This window comes from Megalopta genalis, chromosome 3 (genome assembly GCF_051020955.1).
Source record: "Megalopta genalis isolate 19385.01 chromosome 3, iyMegGena1_principal, whole genome shotgun sequence".
NCBI classification, from domain to species: Eukaryota; Metazoa; Arthropoda; class Insecta; order Hymenoptera; family Halictidae; genus Megalopta; species Megalopta genalis.
The window spans coordinates 29,211,420-29,230,644 of NC_135015.1; the positions used below are offsets into that span (position 1 = coordinate 29,211,420).

Here is a 19,225-nt window from a genome sequence, read left to right on the forward strand (position 1 = left end):
GAGGCGGCGGAAGCAGAAGAACAAGAAGAACAAGAGAAGAAGAAGAAGAGGAAGAAGAAGCTGAAGAAGAAGAAGAAGAAGAAGAAGAAGGTCGTCAGGAAGGATCGCGAAGGGGTCGTCGCAGAGGTCGCGTGGCCTCGGCCTTCGCCAGATCTCGCGCTCGTCGAGGAAGACGAAGGAGATCCGGCGGCCGGCGAGGGCGAGAATAGTGCGCGCTGGCCACCGGGGGTGGGTCGGCGGGGGTGTAAAGCCGTCCGGCGGGGGTGTTCGGAATAGCGGAGGCTGTCGGAACGAGGTTGCGGCGTTCCTTCATGCGGCGATCGGACCGCACGAGGCCGCGCATGCGCCGGTGCACGATCCGGAGCTGATCTTGCGCCGTGCACGGCCCGTCTACGGGGTGCGTCCGTGCCGGCGACGCTCTTCATGGACGGCAGACAGTTCCCACGGCACTCGACGACCGCCGTTTCTCGTCCAGGCTCGGCACCGCTCGCAGAACCGCGTCGATATCCCGTCGACCAGGAGCCGGCGCCGCTCCGGATGTCCTGACCGAAGGTGTTGCGAGCATCGTCCGACCCGCAGAGCCCGCTGCGAGCACGCGACCCGAAGAGGATGCTGCGTCCCGACGCGGAACCAACGTGGCAAGCCAGCTAGACCGCCGTTCTGCGCCCTGGGGCCCTATGGCGCCAACCGCGGCCGATCGGAAGCCAGCTAGCTCTCTTCCTGGAGCGAACCGACCGCGTCCGAGATCACCGGCTGCGGACCGATCCCGAGGACCCAGCCACCTGGGACGCTGCGGTGTCCACCGGAGCCCCGGCAGATGAGTTCCAGCTTGTGGGTCAAGCGGAGCGACAAAGGCCGCCGCCGGCTAGCCAGCCACAGGGAGACTGTTGATCGGTGTGAGATCGAGTGGGACGACTTCGACAGTGCGATAGAGGATCGGTTCGCGGAGTGCTGCTTCACGTGTGCCGCGCCGTGGTGAGATCGCTCTCGCCGCCGAAGAGGTCCTCTCGGGGGAAAGTTTCGACGCGGAACAACCCGCTTGATATGCCCGCCGAGGCGACGCCGCGAAGCTGAGCCGCGATACGAAAGGGAACGATCGTTGCCCAGGTGAGTAGTCGTCAGGTAGCCGACACTTCCGAACGTTCGCGAATCGATTCTTCTACCGCAGTCTCGGGCCTCTGCCGCCGTGCCTTTCGCGCACTCCGGACAACTTCGGCCCCAAGCTCTCCGTTCGGCGAGCGCGGATCACGAGCTGCGTCCTGCTCCGAAGCGGATTCAGAGCTATGTCGCGGCGGCACGCCGACGGATCGAGCGCACGGCCTAGCCGGGAGCGTCGACAAAGGCTGTGCACGTTCGTCGGGAATCGTCGGATGACAGAGGGCTGAAATTGCTTGGTCGATCGCGAACAGTCAAACGCCGGGTGCGACACGCCGATCGTCGTCGAACGATCGTCGCCTCGGGCCCAGCTCGGTCGTTAGCCGCGAGAATCACGCGGCGTGCGTGCTGCGGCACCCGTCGGCTTCTCCTCCGCGTGACTCCGGCGCTAGTCAGTTCTGAACCAGCTATCGCCGCGGTGCTGTAAATTGGCCGGTCGTGCCGAGGGAATGAACGTGCGGTGGCGTATCTGGCAACGATCGAAAGGGGTGTACCCAGGTGAATGGCGAGAACGATTTTACGTAAGCGGCGACGACGACGGCGGTTGTTGTTGTTCGATCCGCAACAGTAGGACGCGTCTGTCGATTCGTCAGCGAAATTCGCTTTTGCCTCTCGCGGCGTGTAAAAGCGCAGGCGTCACTCCTACATAGATAATTCATAATGACGACAGCTGGGCTATAGTTGTCATTCCAGCACACGGAAACCCCTTCCTCGGCTTTTCTTCTTCCATCGACCCTTTTTTCTTTTCCTTTTTTCCTTTTTCTGGTTTAGCGCTCTCTCTCTCTCTCTCTCTCTCTCTCTTGCTCTCTCTCTCTTGCTCTCTCTCTCTCTCTCTCTTTCTCTCTCTCTAACTCTCTAGCTCTCTCTGTCTCTCTTTCTTTCTCCATCTGTTCCTTCTTTCTCGCACAGCTTCTACGTCCACGCTCTCCTTCTCATTCGCCTTTTCACACAGACCCACCCCCGTTTCGCAGCCACCAACCCCATGCCGATCCGTCCGCGCGCTATCCTATCGAGAAACTTGTAGCTTCGCGAGCACCGTGCCACGGATCTTTTTACGTAATTGGTCGGCGAGGATTCTTTCTCGGTTTCTATCCATCTTATCATCTGTTTCGTTGCGCTGCTCGAAGGACTGATCCTTATCGACGCCGGCGAGGCGGCAAGGTGGCGAAGGTGTTTTGTAGTTTCGGCGAGAATCCCGCGGATGAGCCGCGGAAATCTTCATTTGCTGGGTCGAGGAAGATCTTCTTGCTCGGATTTAACCCTCTTGGAGCAACGATTCTGTTTCTGATAGGATTTCACGAGGATTTCCCGGAAATTCGAAGATTTAAAGGGCTTCACTTCAAAACTAAAGGGATGGAACTCGTGGCCTCGTGGTTGGCCCATTGTCGTACTTTCAGGAGTCCGACTCGTGATGGAGATTTCTGGCAGTGGCCTGTTAATGTAATTCTGTTCCCTCTTTTCTTCTTGTTCCGCGAAATTATTCCGTCGGTTAATCGAATCTGCCGCCTCGACCGTTTGCGCTTCGCAGCGGCGACGCCGAGGCGGCATTAAAAATTGTTGTGTCGCGTGTCAAAATGATTTTGTTAATCAAATTTGTTTAGATTTTTAAAGAGCTGCGTTGAAAGCGCGACTGTTGCGCGGGTCATAACATTCAATTTTATATGCATAAAATGCGCCAGGTCGTATAAAGTGGAAAAACCGTGGGAAAACTATTATTAAATTTTGCGTTGATTCGGCTTTGAGTGCGAGGGGCTAATGACTAGGTTTAAGTAAAACGCCATAAAGTTACGTACAGTAGCAGACAAAAGTGTTCGTACCTCTCTTAAAACGCAATAACATTTTCAAAACTGAACTAAATAACTTTAACTTTTTTCAGATGTGATAGAGAGACTAGTCTACTAGACGATGGGTAAAAGCATTTTTTTATTTCGCTATTACTTGGAATGAAAATTAAAAATTAAAAATCCTCGTTCCTTAACTTTTTTATCTGAGTCTGTAAAGAAGATTTAAAAATTGCCTTTTGTAGGTCTCGGTAGCTTATATGTATGCTGAAAATTCGATCGAGATCGGTCGAAGGTCGAAATCGAAGGATTTTAAAAACTGCAGATTTCTTACAGTTTTTTGTCAAAATCATGATAAAGCTGCGATTTTCGCGACCTTTAGTTTGTTGTAACTTGTAACAACGTGAACCGATTTCGATAAAATTTTCAACATGGGTATAAGTTACCGGGATCTACGAAAGACATTTTTTTAAATTTTCGTTATAACCTCAGATAAAAAAGTTAAAAATCGAGGGATTTTTATTTTTTTGTTATTCCAAGTAATAACAAAATTAAAAAAAAGGAAGCATTTCAGTCATCGTCTAGTAGACTAGTCCCTCTATCATCTAAAAAAAATTCAAGTCATTTAGTTCAGTTTTAAAATAGTTATTGCGTTTTAAAAGCTGTACGAACACTTTTGTCGGGAACTGTATATTTCAATTTAAGTTTTCTTTTTCTTGTACTTTTTCTCCCGCAGTATGAAATCTGACACGTGCCAAAGAATTAAATTGTGCCGGAGAACTTTTTCTACCCGTATCATTTTCAAGCATCATAAAACAGAATATCCGAATACATATTACGACTGAAAAACTTCTTATCGTTGTGACTCTGACGATAAATAATACGAGAAGGGGTTAAAGAATAGATTAGAGGGACTATTGTCAGTGTTAGAAGGCAGGATGTTCGCGATACAGTAATTTCTCCCTAATTCGCGCTCAGCTTGGAAACGAAAATGGACAATTTGGGAAGAGTAGATACGATTATTCGAGCCTTGCGTCTCGTTTTTATAGTTGTTGACGATCGACAACTATAAAAACGAACGAATAATCGTATCTCCTCTTCCCAAATTGTCCAATTTTATGCGCAATCTCAACGCGGATTAGGGAAAAATTGCTGTACAAGAAGAAGCTGTACTTTCTTCCGACAGAAATTGCAGTGAAAACGTTTAACAAGGATTATTTAAGTTACGATTCCTTTGTTGGATCGTATCTGTGACGAATCCAAGAAAATCGCAATTAAAGATGTTTAACCACTTTATAGGTGAAGAAGATTTGGTGTGGTAAATTTGTGGTTTAAGCCCTTGATGAATTCTTTTTTCTTGCAGGAAATTGTAAACGGCGAAGTAGTTCCAAGAGAACACGATTACTAGACCGCGGATTTTATGCATTTATAATAAAAACGGTTGTACTATTACTGTATGTACTATTTTCAACTCACTGAAATTATTTAAAGAAGAAACAAATTTCCTTTTGATTAATGTTTGTTGCAATTGATGGCAATCATTTTTATTTTGCATAAAGATCCGCAGTATAATGATCAGTATTAATTTGCCACTCCCAAAATCGCAAATGCGTTGAGTACTGGACAATTCTTCGATTTCATCCCCTAAAGCGGCTCGAATTTTCCGAAACGTTGCACACAATGGTATCGATCCCCGAAAACGCAAACTAAATTAATAGTTTTGTTATATTCGCATTCTTCGTTGTAACTGAAACAGTTTTAGGTGACTTTTAGGATGTATCTGATTGTGGTGTTACTTTTTTAGTACGACAAAGAAATTATTATTTATAAAATATTATTACAATTTGTTATTTATAAATTATTGAAATTTGTTAAATTTATATTATATATAATATATAATATATAAATATTATTACATATAATAAATAAATATTATAATATATAATATATAAATAAATAAATATACATATATATTTATTTACATATATATTTTCACAAATATATTTATTTATATATATATATATATATATATACATATATATTTATTTATTTAAAATAAGCTTCTACATGTTCTACTAAACTCGCTCCTGCATGATTCATTGCTGCCTGGCGCGAACTCCACCTTGTAGCTATAATCCCAGTAAAATCGAGATCGAAAAAATAAGGAAATAGAGAAGAACGATGTCAAGGTGTTAAATTATGTTTATTATTCTAACGTTTTCGGGATTTATAGCTACAAGTTAGCTCTTTAGTCGCTGACTAGAAAGTGTATGAAATTGATTAGAAACTAAACGAAAATTGAATTAGGTAAAGGACAACTAGGATGGATGTCACAATTTCTGTGTCTGTCTCAATTTCTGTGACTCCAGATGAAAAACGTATTGGACAAAAAAAGTTTTATGTATAATTTGATAATTTATACATTTTTTTATCATATTATTATGTTATTACGTTATCAATTGATGCTAAAACAGTTCTGACGAGTATAAGTAGTATGCCTCGCCAAAAATCGAAAGAAATGTCAAAAACACCTTTCTTTATTCCATTAAAGACACTATTAAATGCCTAATTTCGTTCGCACATAAAAATATTCCTGAAGACAGAAATGTCCGAAAAATCGATATTTAGTTTTAATACATTAAATGTAAATTAGAGTATTTAATGAGAGCTTCGTCAGTGCAAAAATTGGCTTAATGGCACGGAAATTGGAACACGTCACCCTACACAATGCAATCGTTCGAAAATAGACATTCTACCGTATTATCAAATTATTTGAAACACGATTCGAGCTGACTGGAATCTATGATCAAAGTTCCACACATTTTTCACGAACGTTGAAAATTCGATTCTAGTTCGTGTTTTCCTGGATTTGGATCACCGCGCGTCCGCCGGTATCACTCCGTTTAATTGAGGCCTTGTAAAGGGGCTAAAAAAAATTTGAAAAATCCGAGCGAGAATCCACTCGGCACCCTTCTTAAAGCAGGAACAATCTCTCCCGAAAAAACCGATTCCCGTCGCTGGAGTCCCGTGTTCGAGGCCCTCGAGGGTCTGCAACGTTTCAAGAGGGGCTCCGAACGGCTTCCTAGTCCTTCGTATCCGTCCACGACCGACTCGAATCCTTCGAGATTCCTCCCTCTCTCTCTCTCTCTCTCTCTCTCTCTCTCTCTCTCTCTCTCTCTCGCCCTCTCACTCTCGATCGAAGTAGAAGGCAAACAATTCGCGCGGCGACGGCGTTAGGGAGAAGCGCTAAGTGAAAATTGTTCGTCTCGGAGGATCGACTCGTTCCGCCTTGTACCGTGTTTATCTACGCCACTCCATTACGTTCAACGAGCAATCGCCGTTTCTTCCAACGGTTTCACCATTTGCAAAACGGCCGGCGCAGATAGGGGAAATGAATTGCCGCGGTGATCCCTTAGTTGTCGCTTTTCTTGTCCTGTTGGTACACCGTTACCGCCTATCCCTGACTGTTCCTCCAGGAAAACAGCGCGGAGCGCAAACACTGTGATTTTGACCAAACTCGCGTGAAATTTAGATCTGCGTTCTGTGTTCAGAGCCTTGAGGTATGTACAGGGTGAGTCGTTTCACTTGCGCATCGCGTATAACTTTTAAGTTATACAATAAATTCAAAAGTGTTGAAGACAACAGTTGTAGAGCTTTAAGGGTGGGAGATGATGACGTATACACTTTTATTGTAGGGAGTGTAGTTTTTGAAATTTCGAGGTTAGCATTTTTTTCTTTTTTTAAATAGAAATATTTTTCGCGTTTTAGTTCGAAGGAATATTGAATTTTAATTTGCAAGGACAAATATACGATGTGATATTTAATACACTATCTTATTATATTATAATATAATAAGATATTATTAATATATAATATAAGATAATAAGATTAATACAATATAATATAATTATTATATATTATAATATAATAAGATTAATATAATATAATATAATTATTATATTATAATATAAGATAGTAAGGTTATAATATTGATTATAGATTATAATACATTTATAATAAGATTATAATATAATAAGATAGAGTATAAATATACTAATAGTCATCGAGATTTTAAGATAAGTCGATCGGTGGATGCTAAACGCGTGGTGTCGTCATAAAGGCTCTTTGTTGACTAAAATCTTGTTAATTGTTAACTTTATTATTAACATAGATCTATACTTTTCTACTTAGAATTTAATTTTTTCTCGACCTATAATGACCAAAATATGCTTTTCCATTTAAGAAAAGAAAGTCGATCTTGAGATTTTGAAAACTATACTATGTACAAGAAAGATGAATACATCATCATTTCCCATCCTTAAAACTTTAAAACTATTGTATTTAATTCTTCTTAGTTAAATGCATAATTTAATAGTTATATACTGTGTACATACTACTAAATAGGGAATGTGTATAGTGCGTGTACAGGAAAGTCAAGAGTTCAGTGAAGCAAAGATAACACACTGATGATAGTTCACTGTGACGTGGCGCGGAGTAATGCGATGATCGTTCAAAATGGCTGACGTGGCATCGGGCTTCAAGTTCAAACTTTCGATGCTATCCACTCATATCAATCATCGATCGACGTGTTGTGCGAACCTAGTTTTGAACATTTTTGAAAACATCTGATTATGAAAATTAACACACTATGCACGGGAGAATTATGAATATCTCTTTAAAGAATTTAATTTCTATTAATTTCGTTAAATATTTTAATGAATCCTTCTGTGAAATCCTCGAAATCGTCGTTAGTTCTGCAAATATTAAATGTTTTTATAATTGAAAACATTACATTTTTTAAAACAGCAAGGATTTTAAATAATGCGCGTCCCTCAATCTTTAATCATCCCTCATATTAATCAAACCATATTATTCATTTAATTAAAATAATCAGTTTCCACAGTAATGGTGTAAAAAACTTTTTGCAAATATCTTCGAAACGAAAGGAGACCGCCATATATGTATAATACTTCATAAGGAAAAATTTGTTGAAAATTTACTCAACTCACAAAATAACTAAAATTTATTAAGATCAGAGTGAAGTCCAGTCTTCTGAATAACTACCAAAATATTTACATTTAGTATTCATTTAATTGATTATTTGAGGGTGAAAACAACCCTCGAAATTAAGCATGAACACAGCACTCAGAGCTGAGGATCGAAACAGCATTTGAAGTCGAGGATTAAGATTATTATCTGAACTGATTAAGGAAACATGGATGTTCGGATAATTGCGAAGATGTTTCAGTTGGAGGGCTACGTTAAATTTCTACTAATTTGAGCAGTAGGCAGCGTTGTACCGTTTAGATCGTCTTATTCACATGCGTAATGTGGCTGAGTAATAAAGATAAGAGTTTGGGAAAGCCGAGGTTGTATATTTCCTCAACATCTTGAGATCAACCCGGATAGCATACGACGTCTTAAAGACGTTCATTGTTCGCCCATTTTAGGTCTGAACGTCTGAAATAACCTAAAATGGACGCCTTTAAAACGTTTTATTTAAGACGTCGTCTGGAAGACGTCCCGAAAGACGTTCTTTATGAAAATAAATTAACGAAATATTATCATCGTTTTTTAGGTCTTTAAGATGTCCAGAACGTCCAAAAATAGACTTCTTTGTGCTATTCAGAAAGAAGTGTTTCTAAACGAAAACTTCAATCATAAAACAAATTAAACCCAAAAACCATGCATTTCTAAACAGGGAGAATTTTTATAAGAGTAGGAAGAATCCTTTTTAAATATTGCAGTAAATAATACAGGAAAAACCGTACATTTCATCAGAACCATTTTTAGAAAATCATAGTTTCAAATACAAATCGCAGTCGCGAAAAATGTCAAGTGTCGCACATTAAAAGTTTTCGACTTTTTTCTTTTCGCATAAATCGACGGCAATACTTATCGAAGATAAAGTGTCAAAGCGAAATTCGAATTATTTCGATGGTTACAGCTCATTGCAGTTAGTTTTCAATAATTATAACTCATTTATAGCGAAAACTTTAAACGCGTTTTTCTCAGAACAATGTTTTCAGAGTCTGCGTACACGAAAGAGAAGAAACTATTTTACAAATTGTCTTGCCAAATTATCTTTTTCTTAGCTAGTACTTAACCATCGTCGATGATTTTATTATATTACATTCATAAAAATATTAAGTTATACAGCAAAAGCTCGATTATCCGGTCCTAAATTCCAATATTAGAATTCTTTGTCCACCGAACTGGTACTACAATATAAAAATGTTTCTGTCTGAAATTTTTATACGAACTTCTTCATTCGAGCATATTTATAATAAAAATCGTAGGAAGTTTAAATAAATCCAATCTCGTCATTGTTATAAATAAATATAAATTTCAGGTTCGATGGTTTCAGTGTTAAGAAAGATTTTATTGTTAATAGAAAAATGTTTTTGTACTAGTGTCTCCATGTTAAATAAAGTTCCTCTAAATCGCTGCAAAAATTCAACTTCTAGTTGTTAAGAAAAGAAATTCTTTGAAATTGCTGATATCTCATCGTTCCAAACCAGGCTGCCGCCTTAAATACTTACATGAACAAAACGAAACGAAGAGAAAATGGATTTTCCTCCAGCATTTTTTCCATTTTCAATCAGTCAAGAGATAAAGCCCGTCCCAATTACGCTCCACTCTATGTAAGACGAGGGTGAAATTGGAATTTTTCTTTGGTCAAATTTTTTTAGCTCCCGGCTAAACATCGGCCAAGTTGGTCGGCTTGGAGAGAGCTCGTAATCCTAAGGGTCTTCCAGTAGAACCAGACTTCTCTCTCCCCCCCTCTCTCTCTCTTTCTCTCTCTCTCTCTCTCTCTCTCTCGCTCTTTCACATCCACACCCACATACTCACTCGCTCACTCACTCACTCACTCATTCTCTCACTCACTCACTCACTCACTCACTCACTCACACACTCACTCACTCACTCACTCACTCACTCACTTACTTACTCACTCACTCACTTACTCATTCACTCACTCACTCATTCACTCGCTCACTCACTCACTCATTCACTCACTCACTTTTGCAATCTCTCTCTTTCTCTCTCTTTCTCTCTCTTTCTCTCTCTCTCTCTCTCTCTCTCTCTCTCTCTTTCGCACTCTGTTTCGTTGCTATCTCTTTCTCTGGCCCGCTCTTTGCTACCCTCTTTCTTTCTTGTCCAGCTGGAAGGAGAGGGATTAGGGGGTAGACTTTACGCGAGCATCCTTCTCGCTCCTTGGTCCTTTGAGACCTTTATTAGCGGCGTTTATGTACCCGGGCCTCGTGGAATACACCTTCTGGAAACTTATCGCTCCGGGCATTTCAAATAACACCCTGGTCCCGGGGTGTTCCCTTCCGGTCTCGCGCACCCTGTTTTTCCCATCGCACCGCCGCAACCTCTCCAGCTCAGTTAATTAACCCTTTGTGGGTGGGCGTACCTTTCCTGACCCGCGACAGACGACTGAAATTATACAGAAATCAAAAATAACAGATGCCGAGGAATTCTTAAATAGGCATCAACAATTTTTCTCCATCAATTTCTTCCGTTCATCAATCTTTCCTGACCGCCGGTTTCTTCATCGTTACATTAATTAGAGCTTTCTCGATTGTAATTTTGTTATTCGATTGTAATTTTATTACTATATTGTAATTTTATTATTCGATTGTAATTTTACTATTCGATCGTAATTTCTTCGAAAGCAAAGAAAATTTATATTTATTATCTGTCTGCTCGAGATGCTTTAACCATTTGCACTCGGATATCACTATACAGGGGGTTTCACGGTTAAACCGACAAACTTCAGATATGAATTTAGTACCATAAAGTTAATTACAAATATTTACTCTGGAAGTTTGCTCGCAAATGATTCTGTCAACAGATACTTACTACTAAAGTTGTAAGATTTACAAGGGGAACTTACGATCGCAGTAACGATTGAGTTAACGAGATTGAGTTAAAGTTATTATTATATATATATTATATTTTTTATATTATTTTATATTATTTATGAATTACAGTTAGTAATAAATACTACAATTTTTTCTTCGGCAATACACGTGAGGAATTGAATTTTGTCAATAGCATACATTACTGAGTTATGCATCTTTATTAGTGAATATCTCTTCAAGGCAGCATTTACGAGCATATTTCCAGAGAAAAATTAGTTTGTTTTACGATCCTAAATTTATATCTAAAATTTCCCGGTTTAACCCTGAACCACCTTGTATACTCTTGTCATAGTGGAATTCCTTTTAAATTATTACTGTTTTTAGGTAATCAAATAAAATCAGAAAAATTCCTATAAAATTTCACAACAATATAATGAATTTTATTTCACTTCAACATTTTTTATAGCAAACTCACAGTTTTTGTAATATTTGCTCCGAGCTGCTGGTATATCAGGAAGATTTTCCGAGGGCTAAAAGGGTTAATATCGATGACACGAGAAGAGAATTTTACTCCGACTAACAAGAACGGAATGACATTCATACTTGACAGGTTATTTCTAGAAATTTCCACCACGATTCAGACTCGTTAAAGTATGTCAAGAGGTTAAATACTACGCACCCTTATAGCGCGCTTCATCATTTCCTCCAGTCACTGTAATTTCGTTTCGATACTAAATCCTTTCCGTGTTTTCAACTTGAGTTTCTTAACAATTTCCATAAATCCACCTGATATATGCCATTATTCCACAGCAATGAAAAGTTAGTGCACGAATAGAATTTCAGGATTAACGAAAGCAACCATATACATGGTGTAAAAGTAATAAATGTCACAACTATGCTAAATCGATTCTACGCCGTCGATTTAGTGAGAAACGATGTAAGCAAGATGCCGCAAAATTAAACTTGACTGGTATTTTTGAAGCCAAAGAGTTGAAATTTTTTCTTGTACGTATCACTTTCTGCTCGTCTCAAGGACCAAAATTAATTAATTAATTAATTTTGCTACATGTTAATTGTGTAGTAATTGTATTGTTAGTTAATTAATTATTTTTGCTACGTGTTAATTGTATGGTAACTGTATTGTTAATTAATTAATTGTTTTTGCTACATGTTAATTATATGGTAATTGTATTGTTGATTATTTAATTAATTAACTAATTAATTTTGCTATATATAGAGAACTGTATTTAATTCTTGAGATGACTAGAAAACGATACGTGGAAAAACCAGTCTAGATCAATATTGCGACACCTTGCTTACATTGTTTTCAATTAAATCAAAGCTGTAGAATCGATCTAGCATAGCCGTGACATTTATTTCTTTTACACCCTGTACATGCTACCAGTCCTAAATATAATATTTATTCGTAAAAAAATATAATTTTATGTACTTTACAAAAAAGTAAAGTGCAAAATTTCTGCAAAGTAACCTTGAGTAAAAGAATTTTGTTCCTTATTTTTTGCTTTTTTTTCGTGTAGAATCACCCCCTTCTCGGTTGTACCACCGATGCTGGGACACCCTGTACATTTTTCTTCAATATTTGCCGTCTAACCATTGCTTCGTTCGTCTTGATGCACGAATTGCGGCGTTATCATGCTGAAAAATGAAGTTAAAGAAGTCAATTTCTTCACGAAATGGCATGAAAACCATCTCCAACAGTTTCGTACAATGTACGGAATTCATTTTATGATTAATTCAACAGATCGGTGTTTTTTCATTGGATGCAGTCCAAATTATCAACGAACCAGCAACGAAGTTACGACTCATTGCAACGTTGAAAGTGTGAAAGTTACTGCGATTATACTGTATATGCTTGATTTTCTTCATATTTTGCTTAAATACGACCTTTTCATCAAAAATATAATTTAATAAACATTATCAAAGTGTACATATACCCTTTTTAACCAGTTTGCCGTTTTTGGCGATTCTACTCGTCATGAAGAAGTGGCAACATTTTGTGTTACAACGATTTATGTAATCGTTGGAAACAGCTAACTGGTTAAATCAATATGTACTAGCACGATTTATGTACATAACGATTTATAAATATCGATAATTAATCGTGTCAGCACATACCGATTTATCTAAATAACGTTTCATAAATAACGATATAGATAGTTCCGGTACACACCGATTTATATAAATAACGTTTCGTAAATAACGATTTATAAATAATGATATAAATCGTGCCAGTACACACCGATTTATATAAATAACGATATAAATCCTGCTAGTACATATCGATTTATATAAATAACGTTTCATAAATAACGATTTATAAATAATGATATAAATCGTGCCAGTACACACCGATTTATATAAATAACGTTTTATAAATAACGATATAGATCGTTCCAGTACATATCGATTTATATAAATAACGATATAAATCCTGCTAGTACATACCGATTTATATAAATAACGTTTCGTAAATAACAATTTATATAAATGATATAAATCGTGCCAGCGCACACCGATTTATATAAATAACGTTTCATAAATAACGATTTAGATAGTTCCGGTACACACCGATTTATATAAATAACGTTTCATGAATAACGATTTATAAATAACGATATAAATCGTGCTAGTTCATACCGATTTATAATAATTAGAATAATTTATTTAGAATAACGATTTATAATCACATAAATCGTGCTAGAACATACCGATTTGTATGAACAACAATTTACAGAATAACGATATAAATCGTGCCAGTACATAACAATTTATATAAATAACATTTTATAACTAACGATTTATAAATAACTTTCTCAACGTTTACATTTCATCGAAGAAAATCCTTGAATTTTTTATGAATTCTCGGAGCCACTGGTGAAGATGTTAGAAAACATCACGGATTTAAGGTGAAATAAAACTTGATTTGCCCTCGGTGGAAAAAAAACTATTAGAGCGATACCAAGGCTGGATCACGATGTAAGGGGAGTGGAGGTTTGATCGTACCAGCCCCCGCCCTGTTCGGATAAGTAGGAACTTCTGTTGCCGTCCATTCGAGTGCTCTAGTCAGCAATGTGTACAGTCGGTGAGTTTGTAACATATAGTAGTAAAACCAGGTTGTATAGTGGTAGTAAGTACTACGTGTGCACTACTAGAACAGTGTAATCTAGTGAAGTGACCGCTGCATATATACAGTGTTCGAGAAACCGTGGTTCAACCGGCAAGAGCACGATTCTACATGTAAAAATAAGTCGAAAGAAAGAATAACATCTTCTCATTTAAGGCTCCGTTTTCGAAAAGGAATAGGTTGGAAAAATAATAATAATATTAATTTAAGTCGTTTAGTCTAGTTTTACGTTATCGCCTTTTAAAATTGTGCCGAACCTTTCTTTACCCAGTGTAATAGTTAACAAATAAACACTTGTCCTATAGATGACGTCGTTGATTATGTATATCGGTATCTATTATCATTAATTATTATTGTTAATATTGAAAACCCACATGATAACTTTTTGAACGAACAACGAAACAGAGTTTTTTAAACGGTTACTTTGAAATACTGTAACATTGCGGGAAAAAATCGCAGCTACGTTTCGTTTCTCTTAAACTGAAGAGGAAGGATCGAGCTTCGTTCGACTGCAAACGGCGTCCCCGAAAAAAATTTGACGAAGTCTGTACGTTTCACGAAACTTAGTAATTTTCAATACGACAAACATCGTTTAACACTCAAAGAGTTATAATAGTGAGGGTGCGTCTAATTGAAAGTCTAGAGACAATATGTATCTTAAAATAGAGATTTCAAGCTTTAATTTAAAATAAAAGTCATTATTCTACGATGATTTTTCGCGGAGTTATCGTTAGTCAAAGTTGGTCAATCTCTATCCAGAATTTTGCTATGCTATAATATTTTTGATCACTGTAAATTAACGAAGAAAATAATCAAAATTGTTATTAAAACCCTCATAGCGGAAGCCTCTAGCATAACCTACCGGCCTCCACTCAGGGTCACTCGCGCATGCCAAGTAAAAAATAATAATAATATAATAATATAGTAGTATAATAACATAATAATATAATAATATAGTAGTATAATAATATAATAATATATTAATATAGTAGTATATAATATATTAATATAGTAGTATATAATATATTAATATAATAATATAACAATATGATAATATAATAGTTTAATAGTTTAATACAGATATTCTTATAACTTACAATGTTAACAATAGCTTTCCATGTTCTCTTAATTCGTAATTCCAGTTTATAATGTTATACAGAAACAGGTGCACATAAAATTTTGTTCCACAAAAACATTAATCAGTTCTTAGTTTAAAAAGAAATTCAATACTGTATATTGCAAAATGATTATTAACCTAATAAAGAATAAAGGTAACTCGCGCGCGAATTTTTTAAAATATAATTATATATTTTCTGCAGTAATCGGTGCATCCATATATTTCTTTTAAAAAAGCCATAGACTAGATATGCTAAAAATTCATTGGTTCAAAAGCTATGGTTTTTGTCCCGAACGCCCATATGGACCGTACACTGTGCGTGGGCTGGATTTTTCCGCTGATTATGATTTCCTTTCACAATAGAGACGATTTATGGTTAATTATCTGACTTGAATTAACGGATAGCAGGAACGTTCGGGCTCCGTACGACTATTTTTCCCAGTCAAACGAAATCCTCTTACGGCTTTCAGCGAGGATCGCGCGCAAAGCGTGACTCTTCATTGCGGTATTGTTCGCCGGCTCGTTTCTCTCGCCGCGTTTCTCCTCCCTCCTTCCCCCGCTGTTCCCCAATCCCGCGGGAATGGTCGATTATCGCCGGAACGCTGCTGAAAAGTCCGAAATCCCGGCGAAAAGTTGCGTTTCGAAAATTTCATTGGCCGAAAAAGCCCGGCTGCCTTTTCATTTTCGCCTCCCGTTCCCGCGAGCGAATTCACGCGCTTTAATCCCCTCCCCCCCTCCCCTTCTCCCTCGTTCCCCAACCCCCGTTCACCTCCCGCCACCCCGTCGATGCTTTAATTCGTCCCGGCTAAATTGGAAACTTTCTCCGCCGGTTTTTAGCCCTTCCGCACCCTGCAGGATATCGGCTTTCGTTGTCCGACCCTCGTCACCTTCGTGTTTCGCTCTTTCCCGGTCGCGTTTAACTATATTTCACGAAACTCGCCACGGTTCGGCTCGATTGCCCTTGAAAATCATCCGGCGTGCCCAGATCGGGGCTTCTGCTGCAGAAACTTTTCCCAATTTTCGTCGTCAACTAAATTTTGGATCGATCGAACATCAGAAGCTACTCAACAGCACTCTCGATTTACTGAACCGCAGATTTACGAATTTACGGCAATGGCGAGAAATTGATACGTAAAAGTGAAAGATCGTAAATGTTTCAAATGTATTTGACGTTGCTTCCGATCTACTGAGTTAGGATTCGACGGTAATCGATTATTTCACGATTACTTTTGTAATTGATTAGGCATATAACCGTGGATCAAATTTGCAAAATGAAAATATTTCTATTTTTTATTTGTTGAAAAATATTTTTTTAAATACTAGCAAAATGTTTTCAGATACGTATGTTCTTCAAGATTACCAGAAAAAATGGCGAATTTGTATCCTAAATAATTTTGAAGATATAAATTCAAGTGTGAAGAGTTTTCCTAAAACACTTTGCGAAACAAAAATATTTCTATTTTCTGTACGTTGAAAAAATATATTTTTAAGTACTAACAAAATTTGTTCAGATACATATATCCTTCAATATTACCAGAAAAAAATGGCGACTTTGTATCTTTAACAGTTTCGAAGATATAAATTCAAATGTGAAGGCAGTTTTCGTAAAAAAAACTTTGCAAAACAAAAATATTTTTATTTTCTGTACGTTAAAACAATATTCTTTTAAATTCTAACAAAATTTTTTCAGGGACGTACGTCCTTCAAAATTACCACAAAAAAGTCTGGACTTCGTGTTTTCAATAGATTCGAAGATATTAATTCGAACATGAATGCAGTTTTCGTAAAACTCGGCAAAAACTGAAAACCTTTGGGGCTTGTAATTGTTAAACAATTTCCAAATAAAAAAAACGATGACCGCAACATATTTCAATATCACCGAAATCCCCGGCATCGAGGTACAAATGTGGTGCGTTTCGCACCGGAACGGCCGATTTGCATCTGCAACAACTGCACAAAATCCGCGCAGCGAGTGCGTTGCGGGCTTTTCCGCAGGGTCACGACGGATAATAATTCGCAGGTTCTAAGGAGGCGTACAAATATACCGCGAGAGTAGGCAATTAAACGATCATTGTTGCTATCATTGCTTCGAAGCGTTCCCATTGAGCGCGATCTATTCTCGGCTCGCCAAGGAAACGAGGAAAGTTACGATCGCGTGGGTGTCGGCCGGTTGCAAAGGGATGCGGGAGGGGGGGCCGAGAAAACCGTGCCGTTTGAAAATATTTTCTCGAGGCGTTATCGAGTTTCAACCATTCATTCCGTTCGAATGTGCCCCGCCGCCGTTGCCGTGAAAAGCCGTCGCGTCGTCGCGCGATGGAAGTTATGCGAGAACCTTGTCGGAGGACCGGCTGGAACGTTAAGAAGAAGTTAAGGGCTGCTTTAAAGCGTCCCGCCTAGCTGGAAATACCTTCGCCGAAACTTCCTTTAACCCCCTTTAATTTACACCCTGCCGCCGAGGGATTTCCTGTCGGCAACGAAATTATACGGATACCGATTCTTTTCGCTCCGCGACTTCGACTTCCACGGATTTTCTGATCTCTCCCCGGGGATTTTTCCACGGAACTTCTCCAGTTCCACGAAGATCGACCCCTTGGACTACTTCGAACTTCGGGACTCATTTAACCCTTTGTACTCGGAGCTACCCGAACTGCTAAACCGAGACACTTCTTTCGATTATAACTTTCTTCCATGTTATTCGCAGGGTGAAATTTGTTAATGTCATTGAAACGGGCATAAATAAATCTTGCAAATATGGCTGCGGCAAGTGTTACAGTTGTCTTTGTAAACAAAAATTGCAGAGGAAGTTAAAGAAAATCGACATTTGCACTTGAAAAATGCTTCCTTAAGTATTTTTCCATAGAATACTCTTCCAGATGAAATGTTGAAAATACGCATTCTGATAGCATTTTTTACGCCGATTCGAGTTGTGTGCAAATCATTCTGCCGACTAATTTTGTTGGCAATGGAAAGATTTTTTTTATGAAAAAATATCGGATATAAAAATCCGCACTCGAGTCTCTTCAACATGATGTACACGAACTGCAGTAAACACTTCTCGAAACAGTAAACACAGTAAACACTGTGCAGTAAACACTGTGCTCGAAAACTTTATTATTTTACCAGGTATTTTAATTGTAGTATTAATTATTGGCCGTCTGTGTACCTGCGATCCGAGTTGTAAAAAATTTTATTTGGATAACGGATAAGAGATAAATACCAACGAGAACAATTTTATTCGACGCTATCGATTAAATATACAATCGAATAAAAATTTAATCGAATTAGATTTTATTCGAATAAGAATTCATACGGATAATAATCGATTTGAATAAAAATCATGGAGAGAGACAACACAGTATTTTTTTCATAGCTCATCGATTTATTTCTTCGATATTCCTTTTTTCAAATGTTGCATCGGAATGTTTGTTACTTTTGGTTTCTTACTATTTGTTTGATTATTCCCAGTAATGGTAAAATAAACAAATACCGTCTAGTAGTCTAGTCCCTTTATTATCTAAAAAACATTCAAGTCATTTAGTTCAGTATTGAAAATGTTATTGCGTTTTAAAAGGTGTACGAATGCTTTTGTGGGCCACTGTATGTACAGTGTGTTCTAAAAATGTCTCGCAATCCGCAAATGGGAGATTCCTCAGATCATTTGAAGTAACTTTTTCCTTAGCGAAAATGCAATCCGCGGCTTTGTTTACGAGTTATTAAAGAAAAACAGTGACCAATGAGAGGCGAGCACGGATGAGCGCACTCAGTTCCGCTCATTGGCTCGGCCGTCACGCGCCAGTTGATCTCGCATCTCATTGGTCAACGTTTTTCGTTAATAACTCGTAAACGAAGCCGCGGATTGAATTTTTGCTAAGGAAAAAGTTACTTCAAATAACCTCAGGATCCTCTCATTTCCGGATTGCGAGACATTTTTGAGACACCTTGTACAAGTAGCTGACGTTATACTGATCCAGGATATACCGGTTCGTATAAATATTCACCGTTTATATTTTAAAAGTGGCCCGAGTCCTTTGATTTGAAAATCAAGATATTTAAGAATTTTGCGTTTTTATAAATTTCAAAATATTGGTAACTGATAACATGGTAGTATAATGTTTCTGTGTTTCTACTAGTTATTGCATTCTAGAGGCTCTGCTGA

At 38.4% G+C, this 19,225-nt stretch overlaps 1 protein-coding gene across 2 annotated transcripts in view; it reads left to right on the forward strand.

The window, feature by feature from the left end:
- The first annotated feature begins 381 nt into the window (after nucleotides 1–381).
- The window catches only part of LOC117222050 (TWiK family of potassium channels protein 18), a 66,331-nt gene continuing 47,487 nt past the window's right edge, over nucleotides 382–19,225 (forward strand). Inside the window, exon 1 of one of the 2 annotated variants that reach the window (XM_033473513.2) lies at nucleotides 382–1,107. The gene's annotated coding sequence lies outside the window, so the exon portion shown is untranslated. Of the gene's footprint in view, nucleotides 1,108–1,542; nucleotides 1,654–19,225 lie in introns of those variants that run through there. The other variant, XM_033473515.2, reaches the window with a different exon arrangement.